Here is a 12,230-nt window from a genome sequence, read left to right on the forward strand (position 1 = left end):
TTATTGAGTATATTTCATATCTATACAATTCACTTATTTAAAGTATATGCTTTAATGAGTTTTAGTATATTCATAGAGTTGTATCCCTATCACCACAATTAATTTTAGGTCAGGTCCATTACTCCAAAAAGAAACCTCCTACCTCTTAGCAGTTACTCCCCATTTTCTCCAATACTCCCCATTTTCTCCAATCCTCCCAATCCTGGGCAACCAATCTATTTATTTTCTCTGTATTTAGTAACCCATATAATCAATTTATTTGGGTGCTGGGTCTTGAACCCACAGCCTCATGCATGCTAAGTATATGCTTTATCACTGAACCCAAGCCCCAAACCCATATATTTTAATAGAAAACCTGCATTAACTAAGGGAATGGCCCCAAAAGAGGTGATTCCAGGTACCTTGGCAGGCCCATGACATGGCACATGGGGAGCATGGATGGTCCTATGGCTGGCTATCATTAAATTGCATTATCTATCAGCACACATTTCCAAGAGTCAAAGGTAGGAAATAAGGGGACACTGATAGCAGACAACACCAGCACTGATGGATGATGCCTCTTTTTGTCCAGTTCAGTTCCTTTTCCAGAGCCTGGGTCTTCAGTCCTTATCACAAAGTTTCCTTTTGACAAATGAAAAGGGACATGTCAAGTGCCCAACACTCCACACCCACCCACTCACCCTGTGCTATATGATGCTAACTCACAACAAGGGAGAATGAGAAAACACTGATATTTTAATTGATCCTGCTGCTATCCATGGGTTGGGTAAAAGTGTGCATTACCAAAGGATGCATTCATTTTAGAGCTACCCATTCAACTGAAAAGTTGCTGAGATGCATCATTTCCCAACCTTACAGGAATCCATGACAGTGTCCTGTCTTAGCAGATACCTTTGTTCTATTTTTTTAGCAGCTATATACAGAGCAATGGGTAATTTGTCAATCAGTCCAAAGAAATATGATTTGGTCATCTACCTTGAGCCAGGTGCTTTTCTGGGAACCAGGAACAGGAAAATGAATAAGGCTGTTTCCATAAACCCAGTCTGGTGTACCTGGCTTTTGTGGAAAATTCTGCTTTAAAATGCTGTCCTATCCTCCAACAGGTACCTCAGAACAAATGCATCTCTTTTTTAAGTTATACTTAGTTCCTGAAATTCTCATCCATGTTAGCCTTCTGTTTCAGACTTTAATGGATTAAATACATTAATCTATTTTCTTCCATTGACTCCTTACTAGTTTTCTCAGAAGAGCCAACCCCAGAGTAAATCCTAGAGAGGTAGAATTTTGTGACAAGATAAAGCGAGAAGTTATAGGTCCCGGTTATTCAATGTGTGAGCTATAGATTAGCAGCATGGGCAACAGTTAGGGGCTTGTCAGAAATGCATAGTCTCACCTCACCTCATATTTCCTGAATCAGAATCTCCATTTTAACAAAATTCCTATGTGACTCACAGGTATACAAGTTTGAGAGGCACTGGTCAATAGCAGGATTTCTCAACCTTGGCACTACTGACATTTGAGCTGGATAATTCTTTAGGGTGTGAGTAGACAGTCCTATACATATAATTCATTATAGTTTCAGAAACAGTCTGTCAGGACACTTTGTTTGGAACCCACAGTTACTTAGTATGAACTGGCTTTGAGAGCCATTTGTTGTGAAGACCTAAGGTACGTTACTGATTAGGAAGTTCACAGACCAAGATCAGGCTTACCCTAGCAATCCTTTTCAACCTCATCTATGTGTTAGAATCATCTAGGGAGCTTTTTGAAAAACCCCATACCTGTGTCCTACTCCAGATTAATCATTTCTGAAGCTATGAGGGGACCCCAGACATCAGTATTTATAAAAAAGGTGATTCAAATTTCTTTTTCTAACATTTTTCAATGAACATTTACATATAGTGAAGTCTGTGTCATCTAGATTCTATAATTAATGTGCTATATTTGCTTTATCATTTATCCCTTTTATCCCTCCCTCTATCCACCTTATTTTTGATACATTTCAAAACATCAGTACATTTCACCCTTAAATACTTCTGAAGGCATATCATTAACTAGACTTCAATGTTTGTTTAAAGTTTCTTTTACTAGGTCACTTTTACACACAGTGAAATACACAAACTGTAAGTGTGCAATTTGATGAGTTTTGACAAATGTATAAACCTGTATAATACCAAAGTCATATCAAGATGGAGCAAATTCTCTCATGCATCTTTTCAGTAAACACCCATCTCTACCCCTGAGAGGCAATCACTGTTTGGCTCTGATTTTTTCCAGGTGATTCCAATTTGTAACCAAGGAGAAGAATCTCTTAAAGGAAAACAGGCACATTTCGGCTCCCTGGCACTTTGTAACTGAGGCAGTACTGCCTTTTGGTTAATAGCTCTGGTGGTCACAAACATGAGGTCAAATCTAGCTTAACCAATACTCTGTGAGATTTCTGGTAAGGTAACCTGGGTAAATACCAGTTTCATACCCATAAAAATTGATCATAATAGTGCTTACCACACAAGGTCGATTAAGAGATTTAAATAACATAAGTAAATTAGTAATAAAGTTAGTGTTGGTTAAAGGCTTACAATTCGTTAGGCACTAAACTAATGGTATGAATTATCTCATCTAATCATTCCTACTGTTGTGATCTCCTTAACAGATAGGAAAAAGAGACTTAGAAGGAGTAAGTAACTTCTCCCAAATCACAAGCTAATATTTGTCAGGTCCAGAATACAATCTTAAAGTGGATTGACTCTAAGGACCATATTCCCATACTGCTAACTCTACACTTTCTTCTTTATGCATGACACGGTGAGTTCAAAAATGCTATATGTTTATTCTATGCATATTGTTTTATATATATATATATGTGTGTGTGTGCATAAGTCTATATACTTACTGATTATATAATCTATTCAGTTACATTCAAAATAAAAGTATGGAGTCTCTCATCCAAACACAGAAAAAGCCTAGAAACCTCAGCAGCCCAATGTTGCTGGTTGGCACCTTGGTATAAGCATCTGTATCTATTGTGTTCCTAACAATGCCCTTTCCATTGTAACTTTGAAAAAATGCCTGCAATAAGCCTGGCCACCAGCACACACACACACACACACACACACACACCCCAACACAGTTGTACTGACCAACACACAAAGCTCCCAGTGACAAGATCTGTCTGGAAGAAAGAACTGGGAAAAGCGTTTTTTCCATTAACACATTCTGCTCCCTGGCGCTCTGTTCTGCAGCTGTGCTGCAGTCGTTCAGACAAAGGGCTTGCTGGAAAATCGGTTACATCATCAGCTTCAGCTCTGACAGACTTGCCAGGAGCAGCATGATTAACATCTCCACAGAGCCAGAGAATGGGCAGGGCTGGGGCTCACTCAAGCTACATTATGCTACCCTTCCCCCTAATGAAAATCCCATTAAATTGGACAATTATCCACACCCCATTCGAGGTGGCTGTTTATGCACATCAGGGGCCATTTTCTTCCTAAGGCAGCGCTACATGAAGCCATTTTGTCCCTCAGTCTCCCCTATTGGGCCACTCAGTCTAACAAGCCTACCCTTACAGGCTGGATGATACTAGTTGGCTGGCAAAGAGAAGAGTGGCATGCTCTGGGGAGGGTAGCAGATGAATATCTAGTAGAAAAATCTATAGCTGAGCATTAAGAAATGAAGTACGGTGACAGCTGAAAACAGGACAGAACTTCTTTTTATCACTACCAGGAAGCCTACAAATGGTTGGTAAATCAATTTCAAAGCTTTGGAATCTCAGTTCAGCAGGCAGGCAGCAAAGAGAGTGGGAAAAGTATAAAGAGAGGTGCTGAGCCTTCAAGCTCACTAGCTCTTTTGGAATTTCAGGCTGCCAGGCCTCTTTTAATCATGTGAAGGCTTATTAGGGACCCTTCCACTAGGGGAGGGAAATAGTTGACAAGTTAGCAAAATGAATGCCTGGGGTTTTGATGAAGTCAACAATTAAGTAATGCTTTCCAATAGAGAAAAGCTGGTAACACAATGCAGTGAAATGTGGTTCTCTGTTAGGGAGGTCAATGTTGCATTATCACAGAACCCATGGAGTTAATATCACCAGTGTAATCACTGCCATGATTGGAAACTTTGAGTTATTGGACTTGTGACCAAAACATAGCAAAGCTGTCCCTTCCATCATTATCCTTCTAGCTCCAAAGGGGTTGTGCAGCCTATCTGGATATAGAGCTGAAGAAACATTAAGATTAATTCACAAGAAATTCATTCCCTGGTTTCTGATTCCATGAAGAGATGCACGATATCTTTGTGAATATTGACCAGCAATGACTGACCCATCCCTTCAAGAGATTTTGCCCATGTGGATGCTTTGACTTTCAACCAAAAGAATCAAATACTTTAGAGATGGCTTTGATCCTCACTCAGGATTATTAGTACATGAAAATGGTGTTTGCTGCATCAAGAAATGAGAAGAATTGCTTGCATTTACTCTTGTCTCCAAGAATACTTGTGTTTCCTGGGATATATTTGTCAGATATTCTAAGAGCTAACATTAGGTAGGGTCAACTCAAGGTCAGTAAGAGAGTGTGATCTACCATGAATGGTCCAAATATATTCAAGTCTCCGTAGAAGTAAATGTTTGTTGCAATAATATTAATAGATGCCATTTTTGAGTGCCTACTATGCACCAAGCACTTTACAATCACTCTATTACAAGAGCCTTGTGATGTAAGAATAGTGCCTAGCATATAGCAACTACTCAATAAAACTATTTATTTAGTATTATTGTACCCATTTTACAGATGATATTAGGCTCTATGAAGCTCAGTAACTTACTTATGCTCACAAACTATAATTGAATGTGACACTTTAAACAGGTTTGGAATTGGATGCATTCTCCCTTGCTCGCTTGTACACAAGCCAAAGAACCTTATAACAACAGATATGGGTTCCCTCAGTCTCTCCTTTTCCTACTTTGATCCCATAAGTGATTATAGATTCCATAAAATTACACAGAAATCTAAGAGTAGATGCCCATGTAGAGCATAGGATACATAAGAGTTTGCTCTAAAAGTTATTAAAGTGGAACCCATACCATAATGAAAACTTCAAAAGGAGGTGAAGAAAGTGGGCAGGATTGGGGGGCTTTTAGGGTTGGGCTATTTATTCTCTGCCAGCTCTCTGGGTTCCACTATCTGACCATTTGAGTATAGCCTACAGTAGCTTCTGCAGGATGCTTCCTGTTAACATATTCATAGACAATCCAAGTTATTGAATAGCATGTGAATCCATGGGATCCTTTTTATATTGCTTATGGGGATATATATATATATATATTGCTTATGGGGATATATATATATATTCATACAATTGCTTAGAATATCAGAGAAGTATTCTGTTATAATGCTGAACACTCATATATGCTACTGTGCAGGTGTTGGGCATGTTTACCCTCAGATCTAGTCTTCATGTTCCCCTGATATCCTCAGTTTTGCAGCAGAGTGACTGCTTCAGGCTACCTATCTTTGGTGTCTATGTCTTCTAGCTTCTAGTTGGATTCAAGCAATGGAGGGAGAATAGAAGATTTGGAGGAAGGTAAAAAACGGTATTTCTCAACCAGCACTCCCTTACTCCCATGTCAGATAGAATTTCCTGTGGTGACAACTCTTGCATTATCCCAGTTTCCACAGAAGAGCTGGCAATGATTCTACCTTCTACTAGGTGACCCTGGTCTGAGCGCTAGTGACACTAACCTTTTGTTTCTCCAGTCGTAGGAAGGGTTGGTAACAGCTTGCTGCTATTATTAATATATGGGTTGCCTCACCACCTCCTGTTGGGCTTCTCAGCTATTGGTTATCATATCACATGGCAACAAAAAGGAACAAACTGTTGACACATGCAGCGTCTTAGTCGAACCTCAAGGAAGTTATGACAAATAAAAGCCAATCCCAAAATGCTACCTACCATGTGATTCTCATTTATATAACCTTCTAGAATTGACAAAATTATTGATATATAGAACAGATTACTGGTTGTCAAGGTTAAAACAAAGGTAGGGTAGAAGGGGGTATGGGATGAGTGTGACTATGAAGAGTTGGCATGAGAGATCTTCATGGTGTTGGAAACAGTGCTGCATTTTGATTGCAGTGGTGTTACTATGGTTTGAATATGGTAATGTGCTGGGAACTTGGTCCCCAAGATGGCACTCTTGGGATGGTGGGACTTTAAAGAGGTGGGGCCTAATAAGATGTTCTTAGGTCACTGTGGGCATGCTTCTCTTCTGTAAGGTAGTTCTCATAGGACCCCTTGAGCTTTCAAGAAATAATTATTTTAAAAGTACAAGCCTGGCCCCTCACATCCTCTTGAGCTTCTTGTTCGAGATGGTACCGCTTGCTCCTACATGCACTACCACCATGATGCACCATCTGTCACCCTCACCAGAAGATAAATCGATGGGTCCTGCCTGATCTTGAAACTCCAAACCTCCACAACTATGAGCTTAATAATGCTCCGTTTCTTCATAAGTAGCTTGTGTTAGATATTTTATTATAGTAATGAAAAGAGGAGGAATACAGGTGGTTACACAAATCTACACATGATAAAATCCTGTGTGTGCATAAATCTGTATATGTACACAGACACAAAAGAATGTATGTAGTCTTGGTGAAATCAAATAAGGTTTGGGTACTGCACAAATGTCAGTATCCTGATTTTGATACTGTAGTATAGTTATGTCAGATGTCACTGTTGAAAGAATGTTGGGAAAGGTAAATGGTATACTCTGTTCTATTTTTTGTGGCTGCCTATGAATCTATTGTGATTTCAAATTAAAAGATGAAAAACTAAAACAGAATTCTGCAAGTAGCCTGGGAAATACTAAGAAAGCATATTTGTGTATCCACACACTTAAGGTTGCTAGATAGTTAAGATGATCTGTGAGTCCTACTCCAGGTTTTTGATTGGTAACTTCATATCTTAGTGTTCTCCTCACTCATTCATATTTTCAGTGCAGCATTTGTGGGATGATTCGTTGCTCTTAAGTAAACATGCACTTTACATCAAACACTCTTTGTCAGAACAAAATACACTTATCCAAGCTTGGCCTGCCTTTCTCTACTACTCTAGTAGAAAAGCACCAGAGAAAGGCACTGATCTATAAAATAACATAATTGTCCTGCTCATCTTGACCAAGATGCATAATTTGATTGTTAAATTCATTATGTTATCTCCATGGGGAAATAAAACAAGCAAAGGATAAACTATTACAACAATCCTGCTTCTCTTCCTTTGCCTATCCATATTTCCCACAGAGATTTCTAAGTTTAGGATCAACAACCACATTCAGCACCATGGACAACACTGGAATGTCAGATATTGTGGGAAACAGACTACTGGGCTTAATTACCTCCACAAGTTTCCCCTCTTGATTCTGCTTCACTCCCTGTATTGATCAGATATTTATGAAGGCAGTGGGCTAGGTTTGTATGCTGCTTTATAGGAAGAAACAGGAAAAAGGTAGGGAAGGGAATTTGGGACACCTCAGGGTTTCTAAAAAATATTTTTAGTTGTAATTGGACATAATACCCTTATTTTATTTATTTTTATGTGGTGCTGAGGATCAAACCCAGTGCTTCTCACATGCTAAGCAAGCATTCTAGCACTGAGCTACAGTCCTATCCCAATACCTCATGTTTTTAAGGATAAATCAGAATTGAAGGCAGCTGTGGTTCAAAGCAGCTTAAGCAAATTGAGATGTGTCCTTAGCTCATTAATTCTGTATATTTACACTCCCCTAAACACAGTATTATCTAGTAGTGAGATGAAGCATGCATTCAGCGATCAGGGCCTTGTTGATCCTTTCAGAAATCTTTACCTTGGCATTGGCCTGCTGGGAGAATGGACCTTAGTAGTTCTTGTCAAAGCTGCCTAAGGAGGAGAGGGGGTATATGAAAATAGGAGAAACTACAAGGACAAATGAAGGTGGAAATATAAGGGAATACTCCTTGCTATCACATAGAGCTCCTTCAACAAATCAATTTGGAATAAATCCCTGGGGAGGGTTGGAATGAGAAGAACATGCCATTTCAAATAACCAGTTGACCACTGGAGCTTGCCAATTGGTTATCAGAATCAATGAAAGTAAGAGCTGAAACCATCAGTAAAGATTCTTTAACTCAATGGTTCTTAAATATGAGTTTGCATCAGAATCACCAGGAAGATGGTTAAAACATAGATTGCACCAGGCATGGTGACACAACTATAATCCCAGTCATTTGAAATGCCGATGCAGGAGGATCACAAATTCAAGGTCAAACTATCAGAACTTCTCAAAATAAAAAAGAGATGAGGATGTAGCTCAGTGGTAGAGTGCCTTTGGGTTCAATCCACAGTACTGCAAATTGTTATATAAATAAAATACAGATTTTAAATTCAGGACTCAACCCCCTTTTTCTGATTCAGAAGGTGTAAATTGTGACCTGATAATCTGCATTTATAATAAATTCCAAGGTTTGCTGATGCTGCTGATGAAGGATTGGTCACCCTCGGGAAAACACTCTATTCAAACTCGTTTAGGTCCTAAGAAAGGCAACTGAATCCTAAAAGAGCACTGACTTGTCCAAGACCACTCAGTTGGTTAAAAGTTCACCTATCCAGTTCTACAGTTCAGGCTTCCTGATTTTCAAATAAGTTTCTATCACCTTGTACCACACTCATGTCTAATCACTAGACTAGCATCTAATGAATAACTATAAGGAAAACTGGCAGCAATAGAAATGCATTCTGCCTTTTCTTTATGTGACTCTATATGAACTCCTGACTGCAATCTCCAGTATACTGGTCAAAACACTAAGTCAGGGCTGAGACTTACTTCTCCATAGTGGTACTAGAATCATCTCTGTCTCCATTTCTCTTACTCTTTTGGTATTGATCCCATACAAAATTCATGTCACATTTATTACATACTTGTTAAGGTTCCCAGATTTAGCAAATAAAAACACAGGGTACCCAGTTAAATTTGAATTTCTCATTGTCTGTCTGAAACTAAAATGTAATTGGGCATCCTGTATTTAATCTGACAATCATAATCCTAAAAATCTGCTGGACAATGAGGAACAAAATGAGTTAATTTAGTTCATGATTTGGCTCTGCCCTCCCTGGCCGAAGCACTAAAGAGGCTAAGGAATACCCGACCCCTCCACATCGTGCCTCCAGTTCTAGCCTTCCCATTTTGTTGAGGCTCTATTGAGCCAGAGTAGAAAGACTGTGATTTGGAAAGGAAAAAAATATCCAGCAGCAGCTGAACTGGTACCCTCCAGCATTTCTCATTTCTATGAAAAGTTTCATTCTGGTTCCATGCCCTGTGATTAACCAAAACAAGAGCAAGACAAATAAAAATTCTGTACAGCTGTTTCATACTGACAGACCTGACCTTCCCAGCTGAGGGTTCTTTGTGCTGAGAAATTGTTACCTAGCAACCAGGCCTTGCAGCTGCCAGACTCCAAACACTGAAAACATGACTTATAGAAAAGAAGCCAGGAGAAGAAGGGTGGGGTGGGGACTGCATCAATCTGAGCTTTGTCTTGTGGTCTAATACTATGCTCAAGTGAGAGAAGATAAGCGGGAAATAAAGCCTCTTCCAGTTGAAAACCAATTGCCAAATAAGGCTGCTTGGGTTCAGGCTTCTGTCACCTCTACCTGCTCTAGTAGTCACCCCTAGATGCGAAAATGAAACAGTTGAGGGAGGGTGGGAATAAAGATGTTTCACAGACATGTCAAACACTCTGTGTGGTACGCATGTCTTATTCTTTAACAATGGAGCCTTCCTTCTATTTTCAATATATGTCTTCAATGACTGGGCCCTTCTTCCCTCCCCCTTTTCTCTCTCTCCTTCTCTCTCTCTCTCTCTCTCCCTCCCTCCCTCCCTCTTCACCATTTGTCTTCATTAAATAGCCATGGAAACTAAGGCACAAAGAACTTAAGGACTTGGCTTACTCTGATCAACTGGAAACTTGTTCCTTTTGATAGTGTGATAAGACGTGGGCAGCAGTAAGAAGGCAGGATTGGGAAACCAAAGAAGGGTTCAGGATGAAAGATAAGGACCAAAATCCTGACCTGGGAGAGCCTCCAAAATCAGGAACTGAGACCAAACAGTGGGCCACAGTTTAGGCCTGGATCCAGAGATCAAGGAACACAGATGTCAAACAAAGGTATTGGAAACATATAGAAAAGGTTGATTTTAATTATTCTGGGAAGAAGCCTATCTTCTGATTTTTTATAACTTCTCAGGCATTTAGAATATGTCCCTACTATTGAGAAATGACAAATATTGCCAAAGTGGGAGGATTAACTCAGTGGATTTCAGACATTCTTAGCATTTACAAGAATTACCTAGCCAGCTACTTAAAATGTAGGGTCCTGAGTCCCACCCTCTGGCAAATTTGATATAGCAGGTCTGGGTTGGGGAATCCAGGAAATCTGTGGAGGGTTGTTTATTTGCTTGTTTGTTTTCTGTTTGTGCAGGTCTCAAAGATCAAACCCAGGGTTTCACACATGCTAGGAAGCACTCTGTCACAGAGCAACACCCACAGCCAACCCTCCTTTTTTTAACTTTGAGACAGAGCCTCACTAAATTCCCCAGGCAGGCCTTGAACTTGTGATCCTCCTGCCTCAGCTTTCTGAGTAGCTGGGATTACAGACATGAGTCTTCACACCCAGTCAGAGTTTTTTTTTTTAATGTATATATGTACGTGTAGGTCACTACTGAGATTTCCAAATATTTTCTTCTATTTTATGAATTGATGAATTGTCTTTCCACTTTTTCTCTCTCTCTTTTTTTTTCAACTAGGAATTGAACCAAGGACCTCACAACTGCTCTACCACTGAGCTATAACCTTAGCCCTTTTCATTTTAAGACAGGGTCTCACTAAATTGCCCAGTCTGTCTTGGAATTGTGACCCTCCTGCCTCAGCCTCCTCAGAAACTGGGATTACAGGCTACACATGACTTGTCCTTCCACTTTCTTGATGATATCCCTTACAGAACAAAGATTTTTAAATTCTGATGACATCCAATTTGCTTATTTTTCTTTGACTGCTTGCATTTTGAGTGTTGTATTTAAGGAATCATTTCCTAATCTAAATTCAAGATTTATACATGTTTCCTTTAAGATTCATTTTGAGTTAATTTTTGTGTATGGTGTGAAGTAGGGATCTAACTTTATTCTTTTGCATGTGGATATTCAGTTGCTACAGCACCATTTGTTGAAAAAACTACCTTTCCCCACTTAATTCTCTTGGCAGTTTTTCCCTATTTTTTATTAGTGCATTATAGTTATACATAATATGGGGTTCATTTTGACATAATTATACAAGCGCAGGATATAATTTGCTCCAATTCAGTCCCTAGTACTTCCCCTTTCCTTCCCCCTCCTCTCTCCACTGTTCCCTTTCCTCTACTCTACTGGTCTTTCTTCTATTTATTTATAGTTTTTTAAAATTAATGCATTATATACATATATATGATAAAATTGACTGTGATATATTCATATATGTACATAGGATAGTTTGGTCAGTATCATTCCACTGTTCCTCCCTTTTCCCATTCCCTGTACCCTGGAACTTTTTAAAAAGAATCATTTGACTGTAAATGTTTATATCTAAACTCTCTATTCCACTGATCTACATTATGTCAGTACAAAACTGTTTTGAATATCATAAAACTTGTGGCAAGTTTGAAACTGGGAAGTGTGATGCTTCTACTTTGTTCTTTTTCAAGATTATTTTGTCTATACTGGATCTCTTGAATTTCCAATGAATTTTAGGATTATCAATTTCTGCAAAACAGGTAATATTTTGATAGGGATTTCATCAAATCAGTAGATTAATATTGGGAGTATTGTCATTGTAAAAATATTATGGATATTCTTTTGAACTTGTTTATAACATAAGCCTGGTTCTCATTGGTTAGTTAAAATCCTTTAACACAGTTTCATTTTTATATTTGTATAAGTCATGATTTTACCCTTTTTGAAAACTACCTTCTGACACCTTTAATTTGGTAAGAGAACATTTATTTCCCTCATTTCACAGATGTGGAAACTGATATTGTGAAAGGTTAAGTTGATGACCTATAGGAACAGCAACTTAATGGGAGAGCTGCAACCAAAACCCAGCCCACTTTCTTTGTTTCTTAAAAAAAATTTAAATGGTAGAAAAATGTTCTTGAAAGAATTGTTATTTTTATGCTTG

At 38.8% G+C, this 12,230-nt stretch overlaps 1 protein-coding gene across 3 annotated transcripts in view; it reads right to left on the bottom strand.

Moving 5' to 3' along the window:
• The window catches only part of Dcx (doublecortin), a 100,914-nt gene that overhangs the window by 57,201 nt on the left and 31,483 nt on the right, over positions 1–12,230 (bottom strand). The gene's annotated exons all lie outside the window — the stretch shown is intronic.

Source organism: Sciurus carolinensis, chromosome X (genome assembly GCF_902686445.1).
Source record: "Sciurus carolinensis chromosome X, mSciCar1.2, whole genome shotgun sequence".
In the NCBI taxonomy this organism is placed as follows: domain Eukaryota; kingdom Metazoa; phylum Chordata; class Mammalia; order Rodentia; family Sciuridae; genus Sciurus; species Sciurus carolinensis.